This window comes from Mobula hypostoma, chromosome 17, assembly GCF_963921235.1.
Source record: "Mobula hypostoma chromosome 17, sMobHyp1.1, whole genome shotgun sequence".
Taxonomy (NCBI): Eukaryota; Metazoa; Chordata; class Chondrichthyes; order Myliobatiformes; family Myliobatidae; genus Mobula; species Mobula hypostoma.
The window spans coordinates 27,771,941-27,792,035 of record NC_086113.1 but is presented as its reverse complement, the minus strand read 5'-3'; the positions used below and the strand labels follow the sequence as shown (position 1 = coordinate 27,792,035).

The window sequence follows — 20,095 nt, the reverse complement described above, 5'->3', positions numbered from 1 at the left end:
GACAGTGAAAATATGGAACGAGCTTCCAGCGTAAGTGGTGGTGCAGGTTCGATTTCAACATTCAAGAGAAATTTGGATAGTTTCATGGCTAAGAGGGTATGTTCTAGGGGTAGGTCAATGGGACTAGGCAGATTAATGGTTCAGCACAGGGCAGAGAGGCCAATGTTCCTGTTTCTGTGCTGTAGGGTTCTATAACTCTATGACTCTAAATGATGTTATTGTACCCGTGTTAACCTCCTTTCTGGTAGCTCATTCCATATCATCCTTTTCATGAGGAAGTTGTTTCTCAGAATCTTTTAAAGTCTTTCCCTTCTCTTCTTATAGCTATGTCTTCTAGTATTAGGTTCCCCTTCCCCTGGAAAGAAAAGATTGCATATTGACCCTATCTGTACTCCTCATGATTTTTACATACCTCTATAACATTAAACCTCATTTTCCTTGTTTAATTCTTGACGAACCTCAAAAGAATTTAAATCTGATGGATTATCTCATGCACCATTGTAATGAATAGTGATTCACTTTACAAATCATTTAAGACTGCCTAGAAAGAAAAAAAAATCAAAATAATTTGATGAAGGTACTTAAAAGCAGCAGCAATGCAGTGACATAGATTATACTTACAAATGTGTTACGATATTGAAGGACAACAAATAAGATGCAAATTTATGTGAAGTTCCCTACTTCTCACTACTCCCTGTACTTCCTGAGGAGACTGAGGTCCTTTGGAGTTTTTAGGCCTCTCCTTCACATGTTCTACTGATCTGTTGTTGCCAGTACAGTATAACCTTCTATGTGTTGGTGTGCTGGGGAAATGGCATCAACACGGATGATGCCTGCAGGCTCAATAAAATGACTAGAAAGGCTGGCTCTGTTACAGAAATCAAATTGGACATCCTGGAGGCTGTGGTAGACAAAGGACTCTACAGAAAATCCAGGCAATTCTGGACCATGTTTCTCACCTTCTGTATGCTATCATGCCTGAACAGAGGAACACTTTTAGTAATAGACTGAAACAAATGTGCTGCTCCAAAGAGTGCTCTCTGACGTCATTCTTACCCTCAGCCATTAGGCTCTATTATGAGTCAACCTATTGCCGGGTAAGTGATGACCCCCTCCAGTTAGACTGTTTGAGGTAACTTATTTTTTAGCCTTTCTTACTTCTCTTCTAATATTTGTATATTTGTATATCTGTACACTTGTAATGCTACTGTGACACTGTAAATTTCTTTGGGATCAATAAAGTATCTATCTATCTATTAGTAATTGTTCTATTTCACTCAATTGATAAGATAAAATCATGCGACGCCAACAGCTAATAATTAGAATGGCGTCCTGGGAAAGACAAACCTGCAGCTGTGACACGATTACCGACTAATTCATGATCCCAGTGACATCTTATACCTGCATCTGATGGTGAACGTCCAACATTCACTTCTCCTGATACCCTGGAGATTCCTATTAGTGCACTACTCCTGCAGATTTATTTAGTATGCTGCTCAGCTACACTAGAAAACTCACCAGTCCAGAAGTACACCCTTCTTTTCTGAATTCAGATAGATTATTAAGGAAAAGCAAAATGTACTGACTGCCAGTGGACTGTGTAGCATTGACCCGTGAAGACATTCAGAGTTGGAGATTAATGATTGCAACATATTTACTTCAGGTTCACTGGGAAATATTTCACAGTCCAGTGTTGCAGGAAAGCTGTACTATTAAACAACAGGATTTGCTGTGTACTTTCCAAAAAAAAAGACCATTCTACCTCAGCTTATGTAAGCAAACACAAAAATCAGCTTTTCTCCCCTTTGGTATAGCATGTGTTATGGGCTTGTGCCAGATTGTCAGTCTCAACAAGTGAACTGGGTTTTGCAATAGAATCACACTTCTCAAGTGTACCAATGAAAAAAATGCATTTGTCAAACAACTGAACAATGTTCTTCAATAAAAAAAAACAGGAAGTCACACTAGCTTCGTCATCAGCTCGAAAGAGAAAATTGGTTTCCAGCTAAATACCAGTGTAAACTTCCTGCATGCTTATACACATTACTTCTGAGATTTACCATCATGCTCTGACGCTATTTGGGAATCTGCCTTCCTTACACTTACTAATCAAGACCGTTACTAATCAAACCTCACTGTTAACAGACTCTTGAATGAGCCTTTTGTATAATAACATGTCTTCTTGACTGCACAATCTACTGTGTTCTGATCTTGCACTTTGTTGTTTAATTGCATTGCACTTTTTCTGTACTCTGCATTATTATTGTTTTACCTGGTTCTACCTTAACATATAGTGTAATGATTTTATCTGTAAGAATCATATGCAAGGCATGCTTTTCATTGTATGTTCGTACATGTGACAATAATAAGTCAATTCCAATTCTATTTTCAATTCCGAAGCACTCTCAGTTGAGAGTCAAAACTTTGTTTAAGTTTGTTCACATCCTGGGGGTGCATCAAGTAGACAAGAGTAACTAATCCTATGTGGATACAAGAATGGCAAGACAGGTTTTGGAGGATGGGGGAAATTGCCATTGAGGGAGTGAAAGGAAGTCTTATGTTAAATGTTACTTTTTTTACATTGAACAGCTGGTATGTCATGGTCCGGTCCATGAAATCTGCATTCTGGTTCATGATCCGGTCCATGCTCCTTATTCCAGGTTTTCCGGTTTTCCCCAGTTTCTGTTGAGGCAGCTGATTCCCGTTTGGGCTAGCTTCATAAATAGCTTCAGGATTCAGCCCCTGGCTGCTGGATTGTTCCTGTCCATACCCCCTGTCTGAATCCCTTCTGTTCCCCTGCCTTCTGTTGCCTCGCCTCGCCTCGCCTCGCCTCACCTCACCTCACCTTGCCTTGTCCGAAGCCTCGGCTCGCCTCGCCTTGTCTGAAACCTTGCCTTGCCTGTAACTCTCGCCTGCACTGCTGTCTAGTTCAATCACTGGAGCAAGATAAGGAACAACAAGATATTGTTGTTTTGAACTGTCTCTGTGTCCATGCCTTCACCAGGTAGGTCTGGCCGTTTGCTGCTACCTAGTGTTGGGAACTGTCTGTATCCATGCCTTCACTAGATAGGTCTGGCCGTTTGCTGCTACCTACTGTTGGGAACTGTCTGTATCCATGCCTTCGCTAGGTAGGTCTGACCGTTTGTTGCTACCTAGTGTTGGAACTCTCTGTATCCACACCTTTGATAGGTAGGTCCAGCTGTTTGCAGCTACCTAGTGTTGGGAACTGTCTGTATCCACGCCTTCGCTAGGTAGGTCCGGACGTTTGCTGCTACCTAGAGTTGGGAACTGTCTGTATCCATGCCTTCACTAGGTAGGTCTGGCTGTCTGCCGCCACCTTGTCTCATCGTATTCTATGTTCTGTGTATGAGTCCCGGCCCTACATCCTGTTTCCAAGGAGGGGTTCCGGCTCTGTGTTCCATGTTCCTGTCTCTCCCTCGACCAAGGTTCTGCGTTCCCGTCTCTCCCTCGACCAAGGCTCTGTGTTCCTGTCTCTCCCTCAAACAAGGCTCTGTGTTCCATTTCTTGTCTCTCCCTCGACCAAGGCTCTGTGTTCCTGTCTCTCCCCCAACCAAGTCAAGGGTTTGAGGTCTAGTCCAGTCCTAGCCACGATCCAAGAACCTTGCCCTGTCCAAGCCATGGTTGTCTGTTCTCGTCTTGTCCATGTGTCTTGCCCTGCCCAGGAGTACCTTGCCCAGCTGGAGCTGGGGTTCCCTCATCCTGTGCTGGGGTTCACGTCCCGTCCAGGAGTCTCAGATCCAGTCCTGTTGCCTCTCCTCATCCTGTAGCCATGTCTTGTCCTCATCTAGTTCTGGAGTCCGAGCCCGAGTCAAGTCCCAGGTTCTGGGTCCTTGCCCAGTCTCTGGCTCGGAGCCAATACCCAAGCCTTGTCATGTCTTTGCCTAGATCCGGGGTCCGAGCCCGAGTCAAGACCCAGGTTTCGGGTCCTCGTCCAGTCTCTGGCTTGGCGTCCAAGCCCAGGCTCCTAGTTCCAAATTCCATGTCCTGGTTCCGCTATCCTAGTCAAGTCCTAGCCCAGGCTCTGTATCCTTGTCTCGTCCAGGGCCTGTGTCATGTCCAGCATCCTTTCTTCCCCACTTCCCTTGCTTAACTCTAGTCCTAGTCCTGTTCCTTGCTCTTCAGTGTCTATATCTTGCATTTGGATCCGCCACCAATGCCCCCATTATGACATGGCATACTTCAACCTGAAGGTTTGGTCGTGGATGCATTTCTAAGCATTGCATAACAGGTTGATATTCAAGAAAAAAAGCAAATTTTGGAATTTACTAGGAAATTCCGCAGAATGGCCAGCAATCTTCTGGGGTCCAAGACACCAGTTTAAATTTACAAATGTACAGAAGAAAACCAAAAGCAGAAAAGTACAGATTTTAAAAATCTGTTTTTTAAAAAAAAAAGCAGAGAATGTTGGAAAAACTCAGAGAAAAATATGTCATGTCACTGACATTTCATCATTGCCAGCTCAGGTGAAACCCATAGTCAGACTGTGAGAAGCTAAGTTCTGAGTTCACTCTGAACCATAATGGTTTCTGTATTTCTGATACACACATTATAAATTTACCTTTGGACAACACACTCAGAAGGAATCGTTAATCAAGTTTAAAAATAATTCTTAAAGCTTTGCAACAGTTTACTCATTACTGCAGTACAGAATATTTACTCTTATTAAGGAAAGATTTATACCTGTAATAATTTCCTATGTTTTTCTAATACCAATGGACCCATTGTCTACCACGAATATTTCATGTTTGTTCTTCTATTCTTCAGGTTTCCATATTACTTCCATCTCATGATGGCAGTTTTTTCACTGGCATGCAAGATACTTCATTAATCAGACAGATATGTAACTCTACCTTTATATATCAAATGATCAAGCAATGTTCTTTATAAACATGAGAAATTCTACAGAAATCCGAAGCAAGATACAGAAATTGCTAGCAGAACTCAGAAGGTCAGGCAGCATCCATGGAAATGAACAGTAATGTTTGCAATGTTATTTACGAAGCTAACTGACTAAACTGATATTTTAACCATTGTTGTTTGTGATAAACAGGATGAATAACCTATGAGAACAACTCTTTCACTTTCAATTTCCAGAGACAGAGAAAAGCTTATGAAATTATGCCACGGTACATGGATCTCAAAGATTTAAAGTGATTTAAATATTCACTTTGTCTGTAATTGCTAAATCACTATAATCAAAATTAAATTTCTTATCTGCATAGCCAGCTTCCCCAGCAAAAATATAACACCACACAAATGTGAAATATTAGTTGGTCCAATGCATTTAAGAACAATTGAAAGCCTTAGCCAAATAATAGCCATAGGCTATTTGAGAATTTATTCTAATGTTAATGTAGAAACTAAGAAATGTTCAAGACCCATATGTCACTAACGTTCGAATAGATTTAAGTTGTAATTCATCTTCGCTTTTACACATGACACAAACTAGTTGAATGCTATAAAGAGTAGACAATTGAGACTGTCATCTTGCTTCTCAAGCTATACAGATCATAATCTCTCTTGAAATGATGGTAGTGCATTCAGAATTGTACTAACTATGCTGTTTATTGTACTTCTCATTGTCACTCACTGTGCATGAATGATTTTCTTTCCCCAAGTCCCACAACCAACTCAAACTTTATACCCCTTCAACATTTTACTTATATTCCTATGCACAATCCATTCGCTTACTTAGTAGCTTTTAAAGCATGAATTTTACTTAATTTCTCTCAATATTAGTTTTATATACTCAATTAATTTTGTCTGACTTTTTCTAACACAATAAATATTTTGTTGACAAAAATGCTAACAATCGTGAAGACATCACTGATCAACATCCAGTGGAGGACCCAAGTAAAGAAGATCTCAGATTTTTGTCGTCGTCGCCGTGGCTATCCCTCGAGGTTGAGGATAATGGTCTTCGTTCTAAAGAAGTGGCCCACAGAGTGAAGATGCCCTTGTGTGTTTTTCTTTAACGTGTCCTTGATGCTGCACTCCAAGAAGCAGACGATACTTCACAAATCAACCAACTGATTGCAATGGCATGGAAACGACGACGATTGGAGCTGATGGAATTGTTGTAGCCTTCTTTCGCCTTCAGAGCCGTTGAGTTCGAAGTAACTTTGTCCGTCTGTTCCATCGTTGAGGTCTTGGTTGGATTGTTCTTTGTCAGGAACCTCACCCTCGACCTTACCACCATGGGTGACCCTACCAGGAGCATAGCTTCAGACGGCATTGCTCTTGGGATCACAGGACCACACAAGCTTTTCCACCATGACAAGGTGACAATCCAATGAGAAGTCTCAGATTTTAACCTTATTTTGAAAATGGAGTCCATTTTGAACGATTTAGGAATGGACTTGGACAAATTTGTTCACATACCAAAACATTAGAGAAAGCCTCAGATATTAGTGCAGCTATTCCAATCAGACTAATGGCCATTTATAGAATTCTTTTGTAAATATCCACCTAGTTAATCAATGTCCTTAAGGCAAGGATAACAATTATTCTTACTTAGATTGTTCTCTAGACTCAACAATAAGATTGACTCTTAACTACCCTCTGAAAGAACACATCAAGTCAATCAATTCAGGGGAAGATTGGAATGAACAATAAATGCTTCCTTTAACAGAAATGACAACATCTCAGGAATGAATAAATAATTAAGATATTGCCAAACTGAACTATATTTCTACATCTCTTGTACTGCTATGAATCGTTTCAAATTCTGACCATGATTCTTACAGTTATATTTCTGTACTTTCTAGAACATCATTTCCTTGTATAGTATATAACCTTATTGATATTCAAGTACATCCTTGCGTTGCTGTTAGCTGAGATTCTGGGTCTTCAGAAATGCTGAAGAAATTATTTATTATTATCCATGCACGGTTAACTTTTTCAAACATAGTTAATCTCAGTTTTGCCTGTTACTATTCCTTATATTTCAAGCATGCACTTAAAGATAAACAGATGTTATAGATTTAAAAAAACATTCATTTTTTTCCTATGGTTTATACTGTAAATGCAGAAACAATGTTGTCGCATGAATGAAATTGCTGGAGAGAATTACTGGTAGATACAAAACAGCTTCTTTATTCGACAAGACAAGGTACAGCAGGCATCATGTGGAGATGCTTTTGGTGGAAAGGTCTACTGGCCCAATGTGGGGCACGATATTTATGTGCTAAACACAAAGGACAATTCCATATTTACAAAGTATATACAATGCTTTTCTTTGAAACTACATACAAACTTCACACCTTCTGATTTGCATCCATCCCACAGAGGCCAGCATTGTCTGGACTGGGATTCACAGCTTTTAGGAATCCATTGCTCCAAATTAAATCCACAATATATTATCAAGGAACAGAAGAATGATATCCAAAGCTATCTGCTAAATGTAAATGACCTAAACCCAAAAATCACTCTAACAAATACTATTTTATTTTCAAAAGGCAGGCTTCACACTTCAGTAACTTAAATATTTAAAGAAACTCCAGTGAAACATGTTATTCAAGATTCATTGTCACATAAGTAGCAAATAAGTTTCAGAATCTGACACTCATATTTGTTCCATCACTAAATAAGATTACAGCTGATCTTTTGGCAAATATCACCTTCCTGTAATAGCCATATAGTCTTTAATTTTCTTAATACCCAAAATAATTATTGATCTCCATGCTGAATAAAATCATTGATTGAATTCCCATATCTATCTGGAGTACAGAACATTAATATTCACTATCCTCCAGATTTGAGGATTCCAACCTTTTTTATGCCATGGACCCCAGGTTGGGAATTCCTACTCCAGGTGAATAGATTTTCTCTCTTTCCTGAATGGCTCGTTCCTTATTTTGAGATCATCAAAATACTGTAAGACTACCAGATATTGGAGCAGAATTAGGCCATTTTTCCCATCACATCCTCTCTGCCATTTTATCATGGCTGATCCAATTTTCCTCTCAGCTCCAATCTCTTGTCTTCTCCACCCATCCCTTTATGCCCTGACCAATCAAGAATTTATCAGCCTCTGCCTTAAATATACATAAAGACTTAGCCTCCACAGTTACCTGTGGCAATGAATTCCACAGATCACAATTCTTGGTTCTACACATTTGATCAACCTTCTGGTAAGACAAATACTTTGGGGGTAAATGTTGTGGGTTCAGATGCAGGTCCCCCTCCTGCCCAGGTAAAATTTGGAGTCTCTCATGAGGATGGCTCTACGGCAGTACATTTGAGATCTTACTCAGGAGCCAAAGCTTCTGCAGCTGACTGATACTGATGATATTGAACATTTTCTTGTCACTTTTGAGGGAATAGCCACAACATGCAGATGGCCAATTGAAGATTGGGCCTTTAGGCTCATTCCATTATTGACAGAAAAACTAGGAGTGCCTATGTTCATATGGACATTGATGATGTTCTATGGATATGGACTATGAGGAAGTTAGAAGTGCTATTCTAAAAAAATATGATATAAATCCAGAAACCTACAGACAGAGATTTCGCAGCCTTAAGGTTGAACCAGATGAAGGCCCAAAAGAACTATATGTCAGGTTAAAGGAGCTTTATGGTAAGTGGGTTCACCCGAAGGGGCAGAGGGTGAATGAAATTGAAGAAATTATTGTCCTGGAACAATATCTGAGAATGCTTTCCCCTGAGCAACAGGTCTGGATTAAGGAGCACAACCCTGCAACAGCTGTAGAAGCAGCTGGCCTAGCTGATGTGTTTGTTGCTGCCAGGCGGAAGAAGCAGCCATGGAGCTTCACCGCCTGGAAATAACTAAGGATCACAAGGGGCCAGGTGTCTCCCGGTCAACACAAAGAGTGGATTCAGTCGGGGGTAAGGCTCCTATAAAGGAGGAATCTACAGAGGTTAACTCATTTCCTAGATCTTCCAGGAGACTTATTTGTTACATGTGTGGTGAAGAGGGGAACACTAGACTTGCCTGCCTCAAGAATTCTGTGAAACTAACCCAGATGTGCTATGTACCCAGAGGTGACCTGAAGTCAAAGAGGGAGCCACAACAATCACAGAGGGAGATCATGGTGGAGGTGAATGGCTGTGAGTTAAAGGCACTTATTGACAGTAGTAGCAACCATGCCCTTGTTCATAGACAGTTCATTCCTCTTCATAGTATGTATATGACTGAAACTGTGCCCATCTGTTGTGTACATGGAGATGATAAACCTTCTCCCACAGCAGATGTTTATATCAAAGTGCAAGGCCAGAATTATCTCCTGAATGTAGGGGCTGCTGATCATCTCCCCTTTCCGGTGGTGCTAGGTCAGGGTTTGCCTGTTCTCCTTGATCTTTTGCATCCAAGTAAGGTCTGTAATGTTGCACTTACACGGGCAAAAGCCAAGGACATCAAAAAATCTATCCAACCTCTCAGTGAACTTCCTTTTTATAATGCTGGAATTCAAACTAAGCCTGGAAGGGATCATAAAACTCATAGCCAGAAAAGACGGGAAAAGTTTCAAAATACTGAAGTGAATTCATCCATTGAACCACACCCACCCCAGCTTTTGGGGTTTCAAATACCAACTGACATCCATATAATGCAACAAAATGATGTTAGTCCAGCTCCTTATTTTAAGCAGGTTAGACACTTTAAGGAAGGAGAAAAAGTTGAACTGATGAATGAAAATGGATATTTTATAGAAAATGGGATACTGTACCACCAGTAGGGGTCAGCGAAGCAGCTAATGGTACCTAAATCTGCTAGAGAAATTGTACTTGAGTTGGGTCACTCTATTCCCTGGGCAGGCCACCTGGAGAACACAAAAGTTTTGACCGTATTAAGAAACATTTTCACTGGCTGGGTCTATGTACTGATGTGGCCCAGTATTGCAGAAGCTGTCCTCAATGTCAACAAACCTCAGCCAGATTTCCTTCTAAAGTTCCCCTTCAGTCTTTGCCAGTTATTGCCAACCCATTTGAACGGTTGGGTATAGATGTTGTGGGCCCAGTAGAAAGAAGCAAGTCAGGAAAACGATTTATGTTGGTAATTACTGACTATGCTACTAGACATCCAGAAGTTTTTCATTTAAAACTCTCAAGGCTAAATCAATTGCTTTTTGTTTGGTGCAATTCTTTGCAAGGGTGGGGTTTCCCAAGGAAATTCTTACTGATCATGGGACTAACCATGTCGAAGTTATTGAGGGATGTGTACAAACTGCCGGGGATTAAAGGCATCAGGACCACCCCATATCATACCCAGACTGATGGGTTGACAGAAGTTCAACCAAACTCCTAAACAAATGTTCAGAAAGTTCATAAATGATACAGGATCTGATTGGGACCCTATTTGCTTTTTGCTTATAGGGAAGTACCTCAGGCATCAACCGGTTTTTCACCTTTTGAATTATTGTATGGACATGAGGTAAGAAGCCCACTTACTTTACTTAAAACCCACTGGGAAAAGAGTCACAAAATAGCCGAGTCGCAGAGTGTCGTAGCCTATGTTGTCCACATGAAGGAGAAATTGGAGAAAATGGCTGCATTGGCTCAGCAGAATGTGATGGAGGCCCAACAGAACCAAAAAACCTGGTACGACCAAACTGCCTGAGAGCGGAGGTTTTCCCCTAGACAGAAAGTTTTGGTAATGCTCCCTACACAAGAGGGCAAGCCTTTAGCTAAGTGGCAAGGGCCTTATGATATAACACGGAAAGTGGGTCCAACTACGTATGAGATAGCAACTCCTGGCGAGGGACGCCCACAGAGAATTTTGCATGTTAACTTACTTGCAAGAATGGTTTCCCAGGTCTGACCAGAAAGAGGTGCTGTTGATGAGATGTGTGGAAGAAGAGGACGACGATGAGGAGCAGTACCTTTCGGTACCTGCCCCTGCCTTGCCCGATCTTGTCCACCTCACCTCATCAGCAGACCCGGGTCAGTGCCCTCTGTGTCCCGGAGGTTTTTAAAGAAATTCCTGGTCATACAAAAGTAACTGAGCATAACATTGTGCTTAAAAAGAATGTTGCTGCGAGAAGAAGGAGCTACAGAATCCTGGAGCACCTCCTGGTGTCCCTAAAAAAGGAGATAGAACTGATGCTGTCCCTGAGCATCATTAAGCTATCAAGAAGTGAGTGGTGTAATCACATTGTCTTGGTTCCAAAGTAAGATGGTACTATCAGATTCTGTATAGATTTTCGTTATCTGAATGCAATCTCTGAATTTGATTCATATCTAGTTCCGCGCATTGATGAACTTATTGACCGGTTGGGAAAATCAAAATTTCTAACCACCATTGATCTCTGTAAAGGTTACTGGCAGGTGCTGCTGTCTCTACAGTCCTGTGAGCTGACAGCCTTCCGTGCGCCATGGGGTCTGTATCAGTTCATTGTAATGCCATTTGGACTGCATTGTGCCCCAGGTACGTTCCAAAGATGAATGGATCAGGTATTGTTGGGATTTTCTGATTTCGCTGCAGCCTATTTGGATGATATTGTTGTTCACAGTGCTACCTGGGAGGAGCATAAAGATCACCTGAAGGCGGTCATCGGACGTCTCCAGGAAGCCAGATTGACTGTCAACCCCTCAAAGTGTCAATTTGTCAAGATTCAGACAGAATATCTTGGCTATATTATTGGCAATGGGGTTATCAAACCTCAGACCCACAAACTTCAAGCCATTCAGTGCTGTCCATGTCCACAGACAAAGACCCAGCTGAAGTCATTCCTTGGAATCTCAGGCTGGTACAGATGATTTGTGCCTAATTATTCCTCTCGTGCTGCTGTTCTCACAGATATGACTCGGCCGATGAGCCCTACTCAGCTGCAGTGCAGTGAGGAGGCAGAATGTGCTTTTAAGGACCTCAAGATGCGCTGAGTGAGAACCCTGTGTTGAGTCGTCCTGACTTTACCAAAGATTTTGTGTTGCAGACGGATGCCTCAGAGCCAGGTTTGAGAGCGGTGCTTTTGCAGGGAGAGCCCAATGATCGTCACCCAGTGGCTTACATCAGCGGAAAGTTGTTCCCGAGGGAGACTAGTTATTCCACTGTGGAGAAAGAATGCTTGGCAGTGAAATGGGCTTCGGACTCCCTCAAGTATTATCTCCTGGGAAGAGAGTTCATCATGAAAACTGCCCATAAAGCCCTGAGGTGGATGGAAGGGATGAAGGATGCTAATAGCTGTATCACCCGCTGGTATTTGGCAATGCAGCTGTATCGTTTCATCATCCAGCACATTCCCGGGAGAGATAACACCACTGCAGACTTTTTATCACGCTCTTAGGGCGTGATACCAGAAGGAGGGGAGTGTGTGGCGGCTGCAATTACCAGCCGCACCATCTACCGGGCATATTAAAGTGTCCTGTAGCCGACCATCCTCCTGATAATCTGGCAAACGACTGAGCTGTTGCATTACACCAGCCTCAGTAGATGGGGCTGGATAATTGCATTGTGCCATTCTGTTACAGCCAGAGCGGTGTTCTCAGGAGCTGCTTCATTTATGGCGTATTTTTTTTAAGTAGAGGAATGTTTTTTCTCCCCGGCAATTTACTATGGGCTGGCCAGCATCGAATATAAACCTGCAGTCAGGAGATAAGTGGCGTCTCTTGGTTTGAGGAGTATTTACTATGTTGTTGTAACCAAGTTCTGTTTAGCTCATTCAAATTCGGACTCTAGAACAGTTCTGTTGTGCTTATAACCATTTTGGGTAAATAAAACCCCTATTTTTTTCACCTTTACCTACTCTCCCAGTTTTATGCTTACCCTGGTCGTTCACAGTCTGCAATTTGTTGTTATGTCTTATAAGCTTATAGGAATTGTACCTGTGTTTTGGAAATCCTTTGCATTTTAGAAATTGTTTGTGACTTGGAAATCTTTTATAAGATAGAAATCCTTTGCGAGCTTTAAATGTGCTTTAAGAATTTTGTCTATGTAGTGTTCTCAGTAATATTAGATGGACTGTTACCTGTTAATTATGTCACGTATCCCGTGACGGGGGTTAAGAAACCAGCAGAAATAGAAACCACTTTGGAGTCTCGTATTGCTATAATCTAATAATATTTATTAGTAACTATACAATACAGTAATATCAAAGTAAATAAATCACACAGGTTAGCAATGATTATATATAAAAGTAAGTGTGGAATATATATCTATGAAAAAACCAAGCTTCTTTAAGTCTAGGGGTAAAAAGATACAGTCTTACGATGTTGAGTAAACTTCAGTTCAGTTCAGTTCATGGTATTGAGTTGAGTAGTGATGGAGAGAGAGAGAGTGAGTTGAGTCCTCAGGTGAGCAGATGCCATCGATCTTCCCGTCGTCCTCCGAAATCCTTTACAAGTCACCGACTGTGACTTTAACCAGGGGGACCAGTTTTCCTGTGGTGGAGCTATCACCCCGGCAAGGGTGGACACACAGACAACTCCCCACCAGTCAACTCCTTCTCCAACGGTGGAATAGCAAGTTGGACCGATCTGCCTGATCGACCATCCAAAACCTACTTTTTCTGCGGGCACAGCAATGCTCATTCAGTGTCCAGATCATGTGTCCGAGGTCTGTATCATCTGACCTCCTATTTATTTCTCTGTGCTGAGCATCACCTGTCACTCAAATTCATTGTCCAAATGTTCCAGAGCTGAGTGAAGAGCAAATGAAATAGCATCTGCAGTTGACCTGTTGTGACAGTAGGCATATTGGACTGGATCCAAATTATGCCTCAGACTGGAGTGTTATACTTAATGACCAACTTCCCAAAGCACAGCGAAATAGTAAAATGATAAACAGGTTTTGTTTAATCTCTCACTGTACAGCAACCACCGATGAACCATTCTCTCCCTTTCATCTCAGCAATCAATCTGGTGACTCTTTATTGCATTCTCTTAATCACATGTATATTCTTCCTTCAGGAAGGAGTCTGATCATGCCCTGGCATAATTTTATTCGAACATCTTTACTTTTTATCTTTATGCTCAATTTCTTTGGTAATATTAGCCAACATATCATTTATTTTCTTTGCTAGGCCTGCACGTGTGATAAAACACTAGATCACTCTGAAAACCATCATCATTCAATCACATATTAATTATTAATTCCACAATTCTGTGCTTTCTACAAAAGTGGATGACCTCATGTATTTCAACATACATTCTATCTACTTTGACCATGCCAATTCATTTGGACTGTCTACATACTCTGAAGTTTACATACTCTGAATCAATTCCTCAGAATGCACACATCCACCCAATTTTTTACGACCAGAATCAAAATGCCTCCTCTTGCTCCTAGAGCAGAAAAAATAAACACCCTTGGAAAATTTTCTTCAAAAGGTACAATAAAAATCGAGACGTTACCCAACATTTTATTTTTCTTTATTTTCTGTATTGCACAGAAGCCCAATAAATTGCTAAGGCTAATTATATTCTGTGCATTTGTCAAACCCTAATCCCCAGATTCTCACACGTAACATGTCACCTCATTAATTTCAGCCAGAACATGAATATCACAGCTTCAATTCTGCTCCAATTGCATATACAGATTGCAGTTATCGTAGTCTCAGATGGTCTCCAGTGTCTGTTGGAAGCTAGTATTCCCTACTGTGATAAGAGGAGAGAAACACAGGAAATGCCAGGAAGATTCAGCTTTCGTACACACAGAAAAGCACTTTTCAACTTGACTAACATCTTCAGCAATGATTTTAAATGGACAAGCAAACAGAACTTTAGAAAGTGATGTGTGCACAGCATGTTTCACATGACCCATTTGGCACAGTCACCGGGATTATTTTTAACTCCTTGGCTTCATTTTAATGATTGATGGACTAGTCTTCATCATCATCTCATAAACTGGGCAACATACATTAAAACATAGAAAACCTACAGCGCAATACAGGCCCTTCAGCCCACAAAGTTGTGCCAAACATGTCCCTACCTTAGAAATTACTAAACTTCCCCACAGCCCTCTATTTTTCTAAGCTCCATGTACCTATCCAAAAGTCTATTAAAAGACCCTATCATATCCGCCTCCATCACCGTTGCCGGCAGCCCATTCCACTTACTCACCACTCTCTGAGTATAAAACTTATCCCTGACATCACCTCTGTATCTGCTCCCCAGCACCTTAAACCTGTGTCATCTCACACAATCATTCTCAGTTTGAGTCCAGAAAGCTGTTTAAAGCAAAATCGCAACTGAGCAACAGATGCTACAGATTTCTCGTCTTAAAGCTACACCCAGTGGCCACGTTATTGGGTACCTCCTGTACTTAATAAAGTGGCCGCTGAGTGTATATTGTGGCCTTTGACTGCTATAGCCCACCCACTTCAAGGTTCAGCGCATTGTGCATTCAGACATGCTCTAGCAGGATTTTGCAAATAAAACAAAGTGAGGCATTTTATATTTATGAAAAATTGTAACATTTTATTGAACTCCAAAACATGAACACAAGAAAGCATGCTAAAAAACCTTTGCATAATTATGTCATCATGTCAAACCAGCCTCTTAAAGTGAAACCCCAACTCAATATCAGTGGTTGTGCATTATGCACATTTTCATCAATAATGCTACCCTACACTCTTCTGTACACTATTGTTATAACGTGTGGTCATTCGTTATGGTTGCATTCCTGTCATCTTAAACTAATAACTAATCTGGCAATTCTCCTCTGACCTCTCTCACTAACAGGGTGTATTTCTCCACTGAACTGCTGCTCGCTGGATAGTTTTTGTTTATCACACCATTCTCTATAAACTCTTGAAACTATTATGCTTGAAAATCCTAGGAGATCAGCAGTTTCTAAGGTACTCAAACCACCTGGTCCAGCACCGACTGTTATTCCACTGTCAAAGTCACCTGGATCACATTTCTTCCCTGTTCTGATGTTTAGTGTGTATAACAACTGAACCTCCTGATCATGTCTACGTGCTTTTATGCGTTGTGTTACTGCTACATAATTGGCTGATTAGATAATTGCAATAATGCGCAGGTGTACTGGTGTACCTAATAAAGTGGCCACTGAGTGTATGTTGGAAAGCCTGTTCACTGGCCAAGCATTCTTGCTGCCACCATGGCAAATGACATTTGAGGGAGCTGCTGCTGACGAATTCATTCTAACATCCCTGTAATGAGTGACAGTAGACCATTGACAGGTTTTAGACCAGGGTAGGAATCTCACCAGAAGCACAAGCTACATGGCTGAGAAGAATATAACAGAGATCCAGCCATGTAGAACAATCATGTTCTTCTCACTTAAGTTGTTAGACAAGACACAGAACGTCCTGGCAAAGTGGTTCTCTACTTTGGCTGAGTTTGTGGAAGAGCTTACTTGTTATTATGGATGACTGTTTCGATTGGTGCAAGCATATCACCTTCTAATTGGGCATATGTGTCAGTTCCAGAAATGCTGCTGGATTGCCCTCCGGACTGAAGTTGATGATTTAGGCTAATGGTTTGAAAAGAAATTCTTCCATTTGAGGGATTGTGCGTCATCAGAGTCTTCACCCCAGTGGGCCCAGTCATAGACTGCATTGAAGAGGGAGGGTGATAGAATTTCCTTTTTTTTTGCGTGTGCCTGCATGCGTGCGAGTCTGTACGTCTGCGTGTGCGTCTGTGTCGGCATTTGCATGCGTGCGTCCCTGATGATGTCTTTTTCATGGCTTTTACAAGGCGCGGAGCAAGAGAGAGACTGTGTAGCACGCCATTCCTCACACAGACATTTTCGCCGTATTTTTCCCTTTATTTTACGAGGTTGAGTTGCGATCTCGACACTCAACCCGGCACGGATGGAAAGCACACTCGGGAGCGGACCCGACTGGATTCGAACCCGGGAACCTCCGCTCCCGGGTCCGGCACCGATGTCATTGCGCCACCAGCCGGCCCAGGGTGATAGAATTTCAAATACTAAAAGAATCAAAGAAGAACAGGTGGGAAAATAAATCAGATAGAGGATGAATTATGGTACTAATAGATAGTACAGCTGGCCTTATGGGCCAAAACAAATGGGAGCCTTGGATAGCTTTGCCATGGCTGCTGGGGAGTTCCTCTTGAAGGAGGAAAGGCAATCAATATTCTTTGATTGTGCATTGATAAATTTGGAGAGAATCAGTGGAAAAATAATATTGGCCTTATTCAGCACCTTGATCAGCATCGGAGTTTAATCGTGGATGCTGAGATATTGATTGAGTAGCCAACTGAACATTTTGGATGTTCTTGGAGAAAGCAGATGAGGGAAGTGACCAAGATGCATCAGAACTATTAAGCACAGTTCTTGATCAGAGACTGAACAGATCAACAAAATCACTGTTATTAACCTGCCCCGTACATCTTTGGCTGCACAATGTAGATGTGTCTCCTCCTTCTCTGTACTTTTTCCCCTTCTTCTGCTCCTGAACCTTCTAGTCCAATGCAGGCTACTCAGGCAGATCCTACTGTAACATAAGATAATGTGAGGCTCTGCAGTATGAGAAGCCACAAAAACAGAGCCACATTCAGCATCCCTGTACTATGTCGTTCACAAAGCACAATGGATCCCTAGCTTGAGTTGCGACTATTGTACTCAGGCATCAAAAGGTTGCACAAAACTGTTATCAGTTAATTTTATATGGGATGTCATTCATTCTTCGAAAGTCACCATGCTGCAGGATTAATTTTGTGAAGAACTGGAACTGTCTCAGAATGAATGCACTGCCTCAGCTCTTTGCAATAATGAGGCTTTTGTGATCAACCACCAGCTATGTACAGTATATGCATCAGGCAGTAATTGTTCCTATCTTTTTGAGTTTCTGTTGAAGTTTGAGCAGGCTCATAGCAATACATATGCAGCAAATTATTTCCTGCGCTCAGCTAATGATCCATTGAGCTCAGCCAATGACATCCTGCACTCCATTAGTTACACCCTGCATTTAGTTATTGAGCCCCTGTCATCAAAGTTAAAAGTCAAAATCGAAGTATTTTATCATCTAATATAATCATATTTATTATATGGTGACTGCATGTCACCATATACTCCATTGAGATTCATTTTCTTGCTGGCATTTACAGGAAAATAATGAAATACAATCGAAATTATGAACAACTATACATAACAACCATTGTGCAAGAAAAGACAAATTATACCAATTGAAAAAAAAATACATAAATAACGTTGTCCTCTGTCATTGGCAGTTCACATCCAAGGAAAGTCAGCTACAGCTTAAAGTGCTTTAAAGACATGTTTCTCTTCTTGATTGATGAGGTTAGTGAGGGAAATCATGTTCAGCTTCACTGGAATATTGTTTATACGTTGCCACAATTATGTCCCCTGGCTTGTATCACAATTAGTTACCTTGGTCACCACTTTATACTGAGTGGATGTAATTCTACTGAGCACTGGATGGTGAACAAGCCACTGCTGCTCACATCTTTATCTTTTATGGGGCAACAGAGTGTCCTGCAACATTTCCTGGGCTTGAAGGTGAAGCAATCGCTGATTGTAAACTCTTCAATTTTTATTTGACCTTAAGAGATATAAGAAAGCTTTAAATCAAGTAGCCTATCTTCTTAATATTTCTTCTTGCTCCTCGCAAGGAGCACGATTCACCAATTCCTCAAATTAACTGAGCTTTCCTGTGGGAGTGAAGAAATGCCTTGGATAATTCTCCAGGTCCAGGCATAAAGAGTTTATCCTTTCAATGAGGCAAGAGGCTACCTGAAGACAACAGCAAGCCTGAAATTTACAACTCTTGAATTTTCAATTGCTTTCTAGCTTAGAAAACCTATGAAGAATTATTTCTCTTTGAATTGGGTATCCTTGTGCTAACTGCACTGCTGTAACATCAGACCACAAACTATTCTGTATTAAGGAGATAGATTAACTTCATATTTCTGTGACTAAACGACTGCACAAGATATTTCTATCTCACTGCTCCTGATAAACATGATGCATCATAGCAAAAGCTGTTCTGCAGTGGCTGTAACTGAGAAGCTCAGGGACAATAAACTTCATATGAGCAGATTATCTCTGGTGAAATTAGAAGCTTTATGATTCCCAGGACATTAACTTTGGCTGATGAGTTGAAAATATTTTATATTGTTATAAGCAACCAAGGGATAAACCAATAGCTTTAAACTCACATAGAATTGATGAACAGTCTGGTTTATCTTCTGCAAATTCCTCCTCATACCTAATTTGTTATCCACCAAAGAAAGGCTATGTCAACTTTTATTACACAAGGATTGTAGTATAAGGGCAAAGAAGTCTTTCAGCTCATGAAAGGTTTTAGTACGAGAACACATGCCGTACAATTTGTGGTTTTCACCTTCAAATCTTAGGAAAGATATGGTCGCCTTTGGCAGGGTGCAGCAAAAGTTCACTAGACTGATCCCTGGGACAGTGGTTAGACCAACTGCCCTCGGAGGAGAGAGAGGAAACAGGAGTTTGGAGGCATGCAAAATAATCTCAGTTTTAAGGACTTCACAAGGTAGAATGATGTCACCCTTGGTTCCCTATGGAGAAAAAGCAACATGCTGTCTGCGTCTGGGGAGAAGCACAATCCAGTAAAGTGAACATGCTGTGGGACCCAACTTGCAGAATTAATTGGCACCTTTTTCTCTTTCTTTCTCACCCCAATCCCACAGGAAAAGTCTATAGGAAGGGGACAAACTGAAGGCATAACTGGCATCCATCAATATGGTATTACACTATAGTAATCTCAGTTGCATTTTCCAATCAATAAAATGTCCCAGGACTGGAATTAACACACACCTTCATGAGTCATAAGGATAATGCACCAAAGTGTTGCACTGATCTCAGGAATTTTCAGCCTTTGAAATTAGGATTCAAGAGTTCATTTATTATCAAAGTATAAAACTCTGAATATTTTCTTCTCCAGATAGCCACGAAACCAAGAAAGAAAAGAATGGCAGCACAATCATCAACCCCCAAATTTCTCCACCCCGCCAATTAAAAAAAAACAAAAATGGAACAGGCACGCTGACCCCAAAATCCACCTCCCCCAAACACAATGAGAAACATAGGGCGGAAAAAACATAAGACTGAAAAAAAGTCCTCAGTCCAAGTCCACATCCATATGCACAGAAAATCAGGACAACGTTCTCCCTGTCTGTAGCAGACCGATCTTACTAG

The 20,095-nt window shown here is 41.2% G+C and overlaps 1 protein-coding gene across 4 annotated transcripts in view; it reads right to left on the bottom strand.

The window, feature by feature from the left end:
- Nucleotides 1–20,095, bottom strand: part of LOC134357903 (cadherin-12-like) — a 669,532-nt gene that overhangs the window by 53,409 nt on the left and 596,028 nt on the right. The window contains exon 1 of one of the 4 annotated variants that reach the window (XM_063069669.1): nt 1,519–1,535. The exons of the other annotated variants lie outside the window; for them this stretch is intronic. The gene's annotated coding sequence lies outside the window, so the exon portion shown is untranslated. Of the gene's footprint in view, nt 1–1,518; nt 1,536–20,095 lie in introns of those variants that run through there. 4 annotated transcript variants of the gene reach the window in all.